The following is a 15,174-nucleotide window of genomic DNA, read 5'->3' on the forward strand; positions in this document are numbered from 1 at the left end:
ATTCCCATATCTGCTGTGAAACCAGCCACTAGGAGGTGCACAAACACAGCTCAAAGAGACGTTGTGAGGAGGTAGAAATCAGCTTCAAAGTGTTTCAGTGAAGAAAGCACACATCGTTTAGAATGACATCAGTAACAATAGTCTACTTCAATTTGTTACTGGAATTATGGTAATAATTTTTCCCGTGCTTTCAGTTTTGCTCAGAAAAGATGTTTGCCAGTGAGCTTCATAGTGAAAACACCAAAGAGACTGCAGATGCTGAAAATCTGGAGCAAAGCACACAAAGTGCTGGACAAACTCAAGAAAAAGAAAGCTGAGATCCTTCATCAGGACTAGAACGAAAGCAGGCAGGAGCCAGAATAAAAAGATAAAAAGATCTTTCTTCTCAGTCCTGGTGAAGTGTCTCAGTCTAAACGTGAAGTGTTCATCTTCTCCAGATGCCTGAACTTCTGGAATCTTCTAACATTTTGTGTATGAAACTTCAGATGTATATGGAAAATATAATATATTTACCTAGAGAATGGATTTAATTAATTCAATTGGCTAAACCTTTGTAACATTTAGCACTAATGTCCATTTAGGTATGCTGAATAAAATCAAGAAGATGACCAAGAATACATTTGAAACAGCACTAGGCTGGTCTACAACACGAGGTATCCCCTGCTTCGTGATTGATGGAACCATGTTCAGTTCAGCACAGCTCTGCTGCACACCAATCCGAGAAGGGGGATTAGTCTTTAAAAGCAGCTTCCACGTTAACCCAGAGAACATGCATGTCCAACTGGATGCCAGAAGAGAGATCACAAGTGTCAAGCATCCAACTAAGGCCAAATTTAAAAGGGACTGGCACGGCCTTGCTTCACTTACTTCCTTCAGCTGTGAGAATATGAACTCAACTGAGTAATGCACAGACAAAATTTTTGTCCTCACAACCAGTGACAGGGTGAGTTGGAGGCCAGCTGCAGTGAGCCATTTCAATAACTGAATCAAGGATTGAATTATGATGTCATGTAATCAGTATAGGTGAACCTGCAAAGGAGCAGTCAAGCGATTACTAAATGTCATCGAGGCTCTTCCACTGGATTGTTGATGTACAACACAAGAATACCAACTAACAGGAGCGGGGAAGGGCCAACTGGTCCCTACAGTCTGGCTGAACTTCAAGTGATTACTGCTGATCTGTCCCAGGGCTCCACTTTTTCTTCTGTGACATCTCCCTAGAGTCCTCTATTCCCTAATCCTCCAAAAATACATTCAGCATTTTTAAATATGTCTAACGTTCTAGCTTCCACAACTCTCTGGAGTAGAGAATTCAGAGATTCATGACCTTCCCATTCATGTAAACCTCTCAAGGAAACATCTCAGAATCTATTTTGCCAAAAGCCCCCTTGAGCTTCAATAAGATCACCCCTCATTCTAATCTCCAAGGAATATAGGTCTAGTTTTTCTAGCCATCTGTGATCCAGCAAAAATGATAGTTTAGCATTTCTCAAGTAAGAGGACTAACAATGTGATGTTGATAATAAAATATGTGGATAAACTGGCCAATAATATAAAAGAGGATACCGAAAGTTTTCTTCAGATATACTGTATAAAGAGTAAAAGAGAGACAAGAGAGGATATTGCACCACTGGAAAATGATACCGGAGAGTTTGTAATGGGGGACAAAAACTGGCAGAAAAACTAAAGTATTTTGTGCTATTCTTCACCGTGGAAGTCATTAGAAGTATGACAGAAATTTGAGAATGTCAGGTGGAAGAAGTGAGTGTAGTTGCTATTATTGAGGTAAAGATGCTTGAGAAGCCAAAAGGTAGATAATTACCTGGTCCAGATAGACTACACCTCAGGGATCTGAAAGAGGTGGCTGAGGGGATTGTGGACCTTTCCATAATTACTGAACTCTGGAATGGTTTTGGAGGACTGGAAAATTGTAAGTGTCACTCCACTTTTTAAGATGGGAGGAAGGCAGGAAATTATAGGCCAGTTATTCTGATTTCAATATTTGGGAAAATGGTGGAGTCCATTATTAGGGATGAGTTTTCAGGGTATTTGGAGGTGCATGATAAAGTAGACCAAAGTCAGAATATTTTCTTAAGGGAAAATCATGCCTGACAGATCTGTTGGGATCTTTGAGGAAATAACAGGAAGGATAGACAAAGGAGAATCAGTAGATGCTGTTTAGTTGGATTTTCAGAAGGCCTTTAACAAGGTACTGCACATAAGCCTGCTTAACAAGTTAAGAGCCCGTGGTATTACAGGAAAGACTTCGGCATGCATAGAAGATTGGTGGATGGCAGGTGTTGGTATTGGGACTGTTACTTTTCATATTATATGTCAACAATTTGAATGACGGAATTGATGGCAGTGTGGCCAAATTTGTAGACAATACAAAGACAGGTGGAGGACCAGGTAGGACTGAGGTAGTGTTCACCAGGTATTTTGTATTTCACTCTCATATTGCCTACTAGCTTCATCCTATCATGCTCCAATTCTTTTCCTTTCCATCTGTTCACCAAAATAATTGTCTTCCACCACTACATATATCTACCTTTCCTTAGCAGGTTTACTGAATCTCTTCACTTTAACCTTTCCAATGTCAGCAGCTTCTCAACAGACAACAATGATTGATTTACAGATTGTTTCACACTAATAATTGAAAAGCTCTAAAATGCTTTATAGGTCTTGTGTTTTGCTTTACAGAGGTCAAAACACTTTCTCCTACGTGATTCACTGCTTTACTGTCATTGTGCTTTTCCTATGACATAATCAATTTTCTTTTCTCTTCATTTTGGAAGAACACCTTGACATCTTTGGTCCAACTGAAAGTCAGCAGGCAATTTCTTTTTGTCAATTCCACTCTGCAAAGTGTTATATATCATTAGATCCAAATCACCTTCTACCCTCAGGATTTTCCTGACAGTTAAGGCAATTATATTGCATGTTTATAAGGGCAATGAATGCAAACATATTGTTGAAGTCTGGAGTCTCACCTTAGTTTTCTTTACTGCTCCCTCCTTTCTAAGGTCTCTTCTATTGCATTATGGAGAATTATTACATTCTCTGTTTAGATTAATTTGCCTGGATCTTATTGTGTTAAAATTAGATCGATGCGAGAAGCTCAATTTCAACTCTCTGCCCTTGAACTAACTAATTGGAGTGTCTGGTATGTCAGTCTATTTTACATGAGAAAACTATAGGCTTAAGATCCACTACAAAAACTAGATCACATAATTAGAGCGACACTGCGATGCAGTATAGAAGTCATATTATTTTGCTTGTGCAAATATGTTTCAGACTGGATATCAAAGTAAGGCTGTTGCCATAAAAGATCCCGTGGCATTATCGAAGAAGATTAGAGATAACCAACATGATAACAACAAGATGTAAAGTATAGCAGTGTTAAAATTGAGCAACTGTCCTATCAGAATAGTTAAGAATCAAAAGATAGACAGATATAGATTTAAAGTTCTGGCAAAACAGTCTAGGGATATGAGCAAAAAGGCTTTGGAGTAAAGAATTTGGAAACAGAACTGATCAGATTGATGTTACAAGGAGCTGGCTTGATATCTATACACTTAAGCAGTCTCCTTTGTAATCTAACAGTCCAATGGCTCTGACTCGGATAGTGTTGGCTTGTTTACGTGTGCTGGATGCAATGTGTGAGAGCAGTTTGATCTAAATTCTGATCACAGTTCATCTTTATTCATACTGAACCGGTGAACTGTAATTGCTGTTTGCAGGGCTTTTCATTGGTCCATTAAATTAGTACTGTTATATGGGAGCTGCCACACAGATCCAAGGAACGAGGTTTGTCATTGGAGTGTAAGCACATGTCAGCTTCTAGATTTTGAATAAATGATGAGTGATCATCTATGTTATGCTGGGAGAATTCACAGATTACCAGAGAAGTATAGTAGTCACATTTTGTATGTTCCATCCAAAGGAAATCTAAATGTTTTGGCCAATTTATTAAACCCTTGAGAATGAGGGATGTTAATAATCAATGTTGGGTAGCTCAGCTCCAAGCACTTTCACTTCATGGCTATGACAGGACAAATATGAACACAATCTACTTTTAGTCTCACTGATTTATTGATCCCAGAGTGACATTTGGAGATGAAAATGAACCTACTGGGAAATTACAAATATAATTCTCATCCATCTTCCTGCTAAGGATTTTTAAATGAATTCTGGAAAGATTATTTGTGAAACACAACTGTTTTAGTCCTAGCCACCCTTAAGCTTATAGGAATAACTTGAATTTTCAAGATACCTCTAAATGAACCAACTTTCAATGAATAATGCAATAGGGAAGATTATTCTCTATGGATATAAGCAGATCCCAAGAATACAAAGGAGACTCCTAACCTTTTTCTCGGCATATTATTCACTACAGAGAATTTGAGCAAAAAATTGATTCCAAGGAGTGCAAGCTAAACTTTAAAAGCAATCAGAGGAAGAAACTATGTTTACTGGAATGTTTTCACATGAATGGGAAAAGATTCATAAAACAGGTTAACAGGGAGTGACAAAGGAATTAACATAATATGCAACTGAATGTTCTTCTGGCGAATGTGTTTCTAGCCTTCTGCCTTTAATAATTTACTTCACTGAGAACTTATTTAGAGAATTTAATAAAAAAATAACAAATTTTGATTGTGATGAGAGTTAAAATTACATTAGTATCACATCATCTAGCTAATGAAGTGAGTTTTTAAAAATAATATGAATGCACTGAGGATAGTCCCACCCACACTTGCATACTTTTAGCAGAGGTAGTAGGATAAAATTGAGGAGTAGACATATTGGGATATTTTGCTTTCCCAGGTGTATCCACCAAGCAAAGATCAGATTTCTACATTCTCTTATTCAACCTGCAATAGCGCTCTTGGTAAAATGGAGACTAGAGTTCCAATCTCGTATAAGCTTGATTCATAACCAGGAAAATCTTCTGCTACTTTGTTTGGAATCAGTTAATGCAGTACAGACCACAGTTCAAAGTTCAAATTTTGAAGTAAATTTATTATGTTACCATATACAACCCTGAGATTCACTTTCTTGCGGGCATGCACAATAAATCCATAATAGGGTAGGCCACGCCAACCTGTGTGTATAACCGGTGTGCAAAAGACAACAAATTGCAAATACAAAAAAGAGAAATAATAATAATAGTAATAAATAAACAAACAATAAATATCAAAAACAAGAGATGAAGAATTCTTAAAAAAAGAGTCCATAGGTTGTAAAAACATTTCAATAATGAGTCCTGAGGCTCCTGTACTTTCTTCCTGATGGCAGCTTTGACAAGAGGGCACATCCTGGGTGGTGTGGGTCACTGATGATGGATGCAGCTCTCTTGCAACAATGCTTTGTGTAGATGTACTCAATGGTGAGGAGGGCTTTACCCATGATGGACAGGGCTATATCCACTGCTTTTTGTACAATTTTCCATTCAAGGGCATTGGTGTTTCCATACCAGGCTTTGATGCAGCCAGTCAATATACTCTCCACTACACACCTACGGAAAGTTGTTATAATTTTAGGCTTCATGCCGTATCTTCAGACTCCTAAGGAAGCAGCGGCGTTGCCATGCTTTCTTTGTAATTACACTTAAATGCTGGGCACAGGGCAGGTCCTCTGAAATGATAGCACCATGGAATTTAAAGTTGCTGGCCCAGTGCACCTCCGATCCTCCAGCGAGCACTGGCTCATTGTCCTCCAGTTTGCTCCTCCTGAAGTCAATAATCAGCTCCCTGCTCTTCCTGACATTGAGCAAGAGGTTGTTGTTAAGGTATTCAGCCATATTTTCAATCTCCCTCCTACGTGCTGATTTGTCACCACATTTGATTTGGCCTACAACAATGGTGTTATCAACAAACTTCAATATGTTTTTAGAGTTGTGCTTAGCCACACAGCCATGTGTAACGTGAGTAGAGCAGCTATTCTTAGGCAATACTATAACTGAAGCCAGCTTGAAGCAGGTGGGTACCTCAGACTGCCAAAGCAAGAGGTTAAAAATCTCAATGCATGCTCCAGCCAGTCGGTCAGCACAGGTCCTCAGTACTTGACCAGGTACTCCATCTGGGCCGGGTGCTTCCCCTGGTTTCACCCTCTCGAAGGCTGCCTGAACAACGGCCTAAGAGACTGAAATCATAGGGTCATTGGATGCAGAGGGAGTTCATGATGGTTTCTCCATGTTTTGATGGTCAAAGCAAGTATAGAAGACATTGTGCTCATGTGGAAGCAAAGCCCTATTGTCACCCATGTGGCTTGATTGGACTTTATAAAAGGTGATAGTATTCAAGCCCTGCCACAACTGTCCAGCATCCTTCATTGATTCAAGTTTAGTCCGGAATTGCCACTTCGCCCGTGAGATGGCTTTCTGGAGATCGTAACTGGACCTCTTGTAACTTTCTTGAATGCCTGATCTGGGCCTCAGCAGACTGCAGATCTCATGGTTCAAACAGGAGTTTTGGTTGGGGAAGACTCCGAATGATTTTGATGACACACACATTTCTACAGTTGCTTTAGTAAAGTTCATGACAACTATTTGAATCTACAGGTGAGTCATTGAACCCGGCCCAGTTCATTGACTCGCAGCAATCCTGCAGCTGCACTGCTGCATCTCACAACTATCTCTTTGCTGTCCTAAGCTCTGAAGCTTTGGTCTTTACCCTCTGCCTATATGGAGACAGGAAAAGGACAGCTAATAAGCTAGCAGGATTTTTAATATGTTTGATTGACAGCTGCATATTGGATCTCAATCATAATCTACCAAATGTACACACAAAGTATTTCTCAGCAATTTGAATAAATATGTCACCCAAGAAGAAAATATCTTTAGTTTCTACCATCTGGGTACAATAAAACTTGCACAACCTTGCTACTACCAAAAGAAAACAAGATATATCCAGCAAAATTCAAAAAAACTGCAGATGCTGGAAATTTAAAGCAAAAATAGAAAATGCTGAAAATACTCAGTAGCTCATCCCTGCTCCTCTCTATCTACAAATGCATCTTGATCTAGGGAGCCAAGGCATCGGGCCCCAATGGCATACCTGGCAGGGTGCTGACCAGCTGGCTGGAGTGTACAATCATTCACTGGGGCAGTTGGAGCTTCCCATCAGCTTCAAAAGGACCCATAGCAGTGCCCAAGAAGGGCAGGGTCAGCTATCATCCAGTAGCACTCATATCAACTGTGATGAAGTGCTTTGAGAGCTTGGTCATGGTTAGTGTTAGATATAGGGGTTAGATATGGCCAAAGAAAAAATGGCTGGAGTCACTAGCACTTTTATACAAGGATGTTTATTAGCTTTGTCAAAATTTGAACTTAAAAGAATAGTGAACATAGTGAAAAGACAAATGCCACTATTTACAAAAAGATATCTGCAAGAAAACACAATAACAGCTCCGTACTTATTCTTGTCCAGTGCAAATTCCTGGCAGCCTCTCTCAATCCCTTATACTGAGGGTGATAAACTCTGATTATGAGGCATTAGGACATACTATCTTTAATTACCAGCAACGTTAACTTAGGACTACAGAAAATTAGAATATGATGCACCCCACAATGCTGTTAAATTAATATTACAAAATAAACAATAGTATCTACCTTAAATACAGAATATAAACAACATATACACATTTACACATCTCCATTGCCAAACAAATGTGATATTCCACCATGTATGGGGAGGGGAAGGCACCATAAAGCCAACGCAAGAACACCAGCTCAGTTTAGGACCTAGAAGATTCCATGTTGCTGCCAGGAAATGCCAGCAAGAAATAGCAGGATGCTCAATGGAAATCACACACTTACAGTCAAGTACAAATGAAGAATAAAATTAAACTAAACATTGTTGTCTGACTCTAAATGCATGTAGCAATATGGAGGGAAAATGGAGTAGGGCTTCATGTTCTTTGATCACATTGGTATCTCTTCTGAAGGAGCCATGATCTGCACAGAAGGGACAGGTTGCACCTGAACCCAAAGGGGACCAATACTGTCGTGGGCAGGTTTGTTAGAGCTGTCAGGGAGGATTTAAGCTAATTTGGTAGAAGGGTGGGAATTGGAGTGAAGGGACTCCAGATAGGACGGATGGCAAAAAAGCAAAGATAGCACACATTCAGACTGTCAGGAAGGGTAGGATGATGATAGGACAAAATTGCAGCCAGTAAGATGAGTATCGGTGCATCAGGGATGCGGAATTAAAAAGGGTAGCAAATGCACCCCTTAAAGTGTTATATAATGTGCAGAGTTTAAGAAATAAAGTGGATGATCTTGTTGTACTTTTACAGATTGTCAGGTATGATGTTATGGCCATCACTGAATTATGGCTGAAGGACGGTTGTAGTTGGGAGCTGAATGTCCAAGGTTAGACATTGTATCAGAGGGATAGGAAGGTAGGCAGAGGGGATGATGTGGTTCTGCTGGTAAGGAATAGTATCGAATCAGTAGAAAGATGTGACATAGGATCAGAACATGTTGAACCCTTTTTAAATTGAGTGAAGAAACTGCAAGGGTAAAAGGACCCTGATGACATTATATACAAGCCTCCCAACAGTAGCTGGGCTGTGGACCACAGATTACAACAGGAAATAGAAAAGGCATTTTATGATAGTCATGGAAGATTTTAACATGCAGGTCGATTGGGAACATCAGGTCGGTAATGCATCTCAAGAGAGTGAGTTTGTTGAATGCCTATGAGGTGGCTTTTTAGAGCAGTTTGTCAGGGATCAGCTGTACTGGATTGGGTATTATGTAATGAACTGAAGGCAATTAGGAAGCGTAAGGTAAAAGAACCCTTATGGGCCAGTGATCTCAATATGATTGAGTTCAACTTGAAATTTGATAAGGAGAATGTAAAGTCTAACATTGCAGTATTTCAGTGGAGTAAAGGAAATTACAGTAGTATGAGAGAGGAGTTGGCCTAAGTAAGTTGATACTGCGGAGGCTAGTGCCCATGATGGAGCTGACTAATTTTACAACTCTCTGCTGATCCTGTGCGGTAGCTACAACAGACAGGGCCACAATCAGTTCTTTGGTCATACTGATGTTGAGTACAATGTTGTTGGTGTGATATCACTCTAGCTGGTATATCTCGCTCCTGTATGCCCACTTTCATCATCATCTGAGATTCCAGCAACAATGGTTGTATAATCAGCAAATTTATAGATGGCATGTGAGCTATGCCTAGCCAGTCATGGATGTAATAAGAGTAAAGCAAGGGGTGGGCACACATCCCTGAGGAGTGTTAATGTTGATTGCCAGCGAGTTGAGATGTTATTTTCAATCAGAACAGATAGTAAAGTTGAAGATCTTGTTGCAGAGGGAGGTACAGAGACACAGGTTCTATAACTTTCTGAATTAGAGAATGAACCTATACCACCTACCTAACCCAGGAAGGGCTTTTCTTCCTTCTTAAACTGAGGCTGAGGATTGTTGTGGATCACTTCCACTTTTTCCACCTGTGCTCGAACCTCTCCATGTCTCAGCTGGTCGCCAAGCTATCTGGTTTTTCTTTTTGCCCACTCACATTTTTGTAGGTTGAGGGTGATGGACAGATGGTCTAGGTGCTCTGACCACATCTGGCTGTAGTTGACCACATCATCTAGGTAGGCCGCACAGCAACCCTCACAGCCTTGAAGCACCCGGTCCATCAGCCGCTGGAATGTTGCCGGTGCACCAGGAAGACCAAAGGTTATCATGGGTGTGCAGAAGGCAGTGAGAGGTTTTGACCGGTTATCCAGGGAACCTGCCAGTAGCAGCTGCAAAGGTAATCAGAATCAGAATCAAGTTTAATATCACTGGCATATGTTGTGAAATTTGTTAACTTTGCAGCATCAGTACAGTGAAATATATGCTAAATATACAAAAAGAAAACTGAATTATATCAAGTATATATATGCATATTAAAAAGTTAAGAAGAGAAATGCAAAAATCAAAAAATTTTAAAAAAGTATTGAGGTAGCATTCATGGGTTCAATGTCCATTTAGAAATCGTATGGCAGAGGGGAAGAAGCTGTTCCTGAATCGCTGAGTGTGTGCTTCTCTACCTCCCTCCTGATGGGTAACGAGAAGAAGGCATGTCCTGGGTGGTGGGAGCCCTTGGTGATGGAAGCCACTTTTCTGGGGCACCGCTCCTTGAAGATGTCTTGGATACCATGGAGGCTAGTACCCATGACGGTGCTGACTAATTTTACACCTCTCTGCAGCTTGAGAAGATCCTGTGCAGTAGCCCCCCCGTCCTCCCCCCATCGTACCAAATGGTGATGCAGCCTGACAGAATGCTCTCCATGGTACATCTACGGAAGTTGTTGAGTGTTTTAGATGACAAACCAAATCTCCTCAGACTCCTAATAAAATATGTCCTCTGTCTTGACTTCTTTATAGCTGCATCGATATGTTGGGACCAGATTAGATCCTCAGTGATCTTGACATCCAGGAGTTTGAAATTTCTGATTCCTCTATGAGAATTGGTTTGTTTTCCCTCATCCTACCCTTTCTGAGCTCCACAATCAGCTCTTCGATCTTACTGATGTTGAGTGCAAGGTTGTGCTGCAAAATCACTCAATTAGCTGGTATATTTTATTCCTGCCTGCTCTCTCATCACCATTTGAGACTCTGCCAACAACTGTTGTACCATCAGCAAATTCATAGACGGCATTTGAGCTGTGCCTAGCCACACAGTGATGGGTATAGAGAGAGTAGAGCAGTGGGCTAAGCACGCATCCCTGAGGTGCACCATTGTTGATTGGCAGTGAGATGGAGATGTTATTTCCAAGCTGCACAGATTGTAGTTGGTCTGTCCAGTCCTTTCTGGTAGATCATCACTGCGGGGCATAAGATAAGCATAAAAAAATGAAAGGTGTTCAATTTTCACAAATCAATGCATACCCTCAAAGTGCCATCCTTCTTGAAGACAATAATGATAGGAGCAATTGCAGAAACAACTATGGAAAGTCAGCAAACACCGAGATGGGAGAGGTCAACCTTCCCAGGCCCCTTAATATCTTCTGTACAAATATCAACAGAGGTTGGAGAACCAGCATATTTCTCTAGGCATAGTTGCCAGTGTGACTTTCCAGGCATTTTGGTTCCTCCCTCACATGGACTAGCATCCAAGTCAGGCAGAGACTGCAACCCAGCCATTGCTTTGGTTTTAGCACGAGTCTTGACAGAATAAGAAATACTACTATCTACTCCTGGACTGACAGATGGACGTGACTGGCTATTTCCCTTCCGCGGTAACTCATGTAAAACAGGCAAATCTCTCCTCAGAATCATATTAGCTGGTGGTTTCTCCAGCACCCCCAATGTCATCAAGTACTTGTGGTCTTTCAGCTCAAGAGTGAGTTCTGTCAGTGGCTCAGACTTCCAGTCACCATGGAAACAATAGACAGGTGTTAGGTGACTGTATTCAACACCAAAGTCAGGGGCATAATTTTTCTTAATTAATGGCAGCAAGCTACCAGAATCTAAACATGTTTAACAGGTTTTCCATTAACTTTGACTATTATAAATAACAGCTTTCTCCTCACATTCTGCTTGTTTTCCAATACCATAATCACCATCATTACAGTCATTATCATTGTCATCATCATATCCTCCATCTCTTGCTACATAGCACATACTGAACAATTTGGGCTTCTTCAAATGACCCACTTATGACTTATGACTTGGCTGCTGACAATAGTAGCAAAGTAAAATTTCAGAAGAAACTATCTAAGATTCTTTGCTCTTGTTTCTCCCATTTTCCAATTCTGCAGAGTTGCACTGAGAGTCCCTTGGAGGGTTAAAGTCTCTTGCTTTGGAATGATGGCCGTGATGGCATCCCCTTTGCAGAAATGTTAGGCTGCACTGGCTCATATTCTCAGACCTCCATTCTGGTGTCTGGAGGAAGATCTTGCAGCAATTGCTCCAGACAATGGCCTCACCTGTGGTAAATTCTACTTTACAAAAAGACCACTCGACAACTTGATGGCCAAAAGAGCATCTTTACCTGGGATGGCAAATGATTTTTACAATACAGAGGCTTCCAGGTACCTTGTGCGGCCTGGGTGGAGGAACCATATACAATGCATACTGGGAGTAAAAAGAGCGGAAGTAAAGACTCCACCAACCCCGGTCGTATTAACTTAATTTTAATAATACTCACATTGCAACACTTCTCCCCCTTTAAAATCCAACATTCCCCAAATATAGAAAAACTGGGAAATAAAAACAGTGGTATCATTAGCAACAGGTTACCAATAGAAAAACACCTTAAAAAAACATGGCAAATTCAACATTCAATCTAACAACAAAAGAAACTATCCAATCAAAGATTCAGTCTGTCAGGAGATTAGCGAGGGCGTTGTGATCTACGCACTACCCCCGGTGACCCAGCAGGCTCCGCTGGTGAGGATGTTTTGGGTGGATCTAGTGTTTGGGACACGAGAGGGGTCTGTGTGTCCGTGTGAGAATGTCCATCCTCTTCAGGGGACTCTGCCCCCTCTGCCAGAGTCTCTCCCTCTAGCAAAGTCACTGGTGGACATGCTTTCCTGGTCTGCATGAAGTGGTCATTGCTCCTTAACTGTTTTGGACTACTGAGCTTCTTGAAGTCGGTGGCAAGCTATTCTCAGCATTATTGGGATAAACAGTATCTGCAGGTTTGCTCCCTAGATTGGAACGCACTGAAGAAGGAACTTTGGTTTTTGAACCATCGTCACGAACATGGCTCAGAATAGACCCAATTGCAAATTTTTCATAGAGTTCCTTGTTATAACTTGGAACTATCTGGAGTTCAACAGTAGGAAATGGCAATGTATTTCAGAAAACCTCTTGTGCTTGAACAAAGGTTTTGTCTGTTAAATCACAGCCATTGATTTTGATGATACATTCATTCTCCTGGATCAGGTTCTCTTTTCTTGAACGGCTGTTCTCTTCAATACCACGAATACTCAGGCCAAGGAACCTTCCACTCAGCGTAGAGTTAAAAGGCACCACATGGATTCCCAGGCCACCGCCTCCAGAAAATTCTACTTTCTTTGTCAAATCACTTAGAGTGCTTTCTGAATGCTTGTCTGGTGGTCCTGGGGGCTCTGTTCTTACATCGTCTGTGGGTGCCCCGTTTGCTACTGTTACCATTGGCTTCACATGCAGGTTCCTGTTAGCGGGATCATCAGGTTGAGATGCACCTTGCTGTAACTGGGCAGGTGGTACAAGAGCTGGGTCACTGCCTCGCCGTACTAGAAGTGGCGTGCTGGCTTTCAGTGTCGAGGGGGTAACATCAGTTCCTCCGGTAATAGGCTGGAGAGCTGCAAGCTGCAGTGCGAGCTCACTCCCAAATGTGTCCGGACTATGTCTGTCACTCACATTGTCATCGGCGACTTCACCTGCACACTGCACCTCATGCTCTTCCGTCATGTGTGCATATTTAAATTCAGGCCAGTTGAGCTGGATTTTGCGAAGCCAATCGCGGCCCAAAAGACTGGGCCCACTGCCCTTAGCTTTCACCAGCCTGGTTTCAGCCTTCTGGCCCCCGGCCAAAATATCCACATATAACACCCCTAAATGAGGTACGGGCTGCCCCGTATAGGTCCTGAGTTGGAGCTTAGATGGTCTGATGGGAGGCAGGTTGGATTCCCTTGTCCTCCTGTAGGTCTCTTCACTAATGGCCGATGCAGTAGCCCCTGAATCAATCTCAAACTTAATGTCCTTTCCCTTGACAGTGACTGTGGCATAATATGGTTCAGGTGGTCCCTCATCCGTTTCCACCCCAAACATGTTGTAGGCACACGCTGCCTCCTCGTCTGCTTCTCCTCGGTGGTGTGTGGCTGCCCGAGTCTGTTGAGTTTTCCCCTGCCCAGGCTTAACCTCACCCTTCATGCTCCTGCACTTTTTAACCAAATGTCCCTTCCTGCCACAGCATGACAGACAGTACCTTTGAATTTACAAACATTTGCATTGTGCGTTCCTCCACACCGAAAACATTCCACCAGCATTTCCTGTCTACCAGTCTCCCTCCTGACTTGGAGCACTGCCGCCGACTGCGACCCCCCATGTCCTTTCTGTATACCCTTGGCATTATTAGCAGCCAACTCCATGCCTTGGGCAATCTCTAGGGCTGTCTTGAAAGTCAATGGTGGGGTTTCCCCCAACAAGCTGCGTTGTACGGTGGCATTATTAATGCCGCATACTAATCTGTCACGGAGCATGTCATCCAACACAGCTCTGAAGTCGCAATGCTCTGACAGCTGTCGAAGCTCGGCCACAAAATCTCCCACTGACTGACCTGGCTTCTGGACATGGCTGTGAAACTTGAACCATTGAACTATCACCGAAGTCTTCAGATTGTGGTGATGAGCTTGACCAGTTCGTCATATGAAATTTCTCCCGGTTTCCACGGTGTAGCTAAGTTCTGTATCAGCTTGTACGTCCTTGCCCCACACACAGTCAGGAGAATAGAGCGCTTCTTAGCCTCCTCAGTAATTCCATTAGCACAGAAAAAGTGGCCCAGCCTTTCCTCATACTCACGCCACTCCTCGATTTGCTTGTCGAACACACCGACCGTTCTGAACGTAGCCATCCGAACACGAGGGTCCTCACCCTCTCGCAGCTCCTGATCAAAAACGGGGCTGACCCATCCACAAAACCAGTTTACCTCGTCACCAGAAATATGTGGTAATTTCTACTTTACAAAAAGACCACTCAACAACTTGATGGCCAAAAGAGCATCTTTATCTGGGACAGCAAATGATATTTACAATAGAGAGGCTTCCAGGTACGTGTGGCCTGGGTGGAGGAACTATATACAATGCATACTGGGAGTAAAAAGAGAAGAAGTAAAGAACCCGCCAATTCCGGTAGTATTAACTTACTTTTAATAATACTCACATTACAACATCACCATTTTCCTCCTTGGACTTCTGCTCTAGTTAGATCCATCAGTGGTAGAGCCCCCCCCCCAGTGATGATATGTCTCGGTGGGTGATTCCCCTGGTGGTAGAGTACTGCAACGCAGGTGTTGGCAATAAGTTTTTGCTGCGATATCAAAGTAAGCCAGCAGCACCACCTTCAGTTCAAGATAGTTTTAGGGCCTGTCTTTCTCTATTGCAGTGTAGGCTTCCAGAGCTTTACCTGTTAGTTGTGGCACTAGCTGGCAGACCCGCTCCTCCTCTGGTCATTGCCAT

Source organism: Hypanus sabinus, chromosome 11 (genome assembly GCF_030144855.1).
Source record: "Hypanus sabinus isolate sHypSab1 chromosome 11, sHypSab1.hap1, whole genome shotgun sequence".
Lineage (NCBI taxonomy): Eukaryota > Metazoa > Chordata > Chondrichthyes > Myliobatiformes > Dasyatidae > Hypanus > Hypanus sabinus.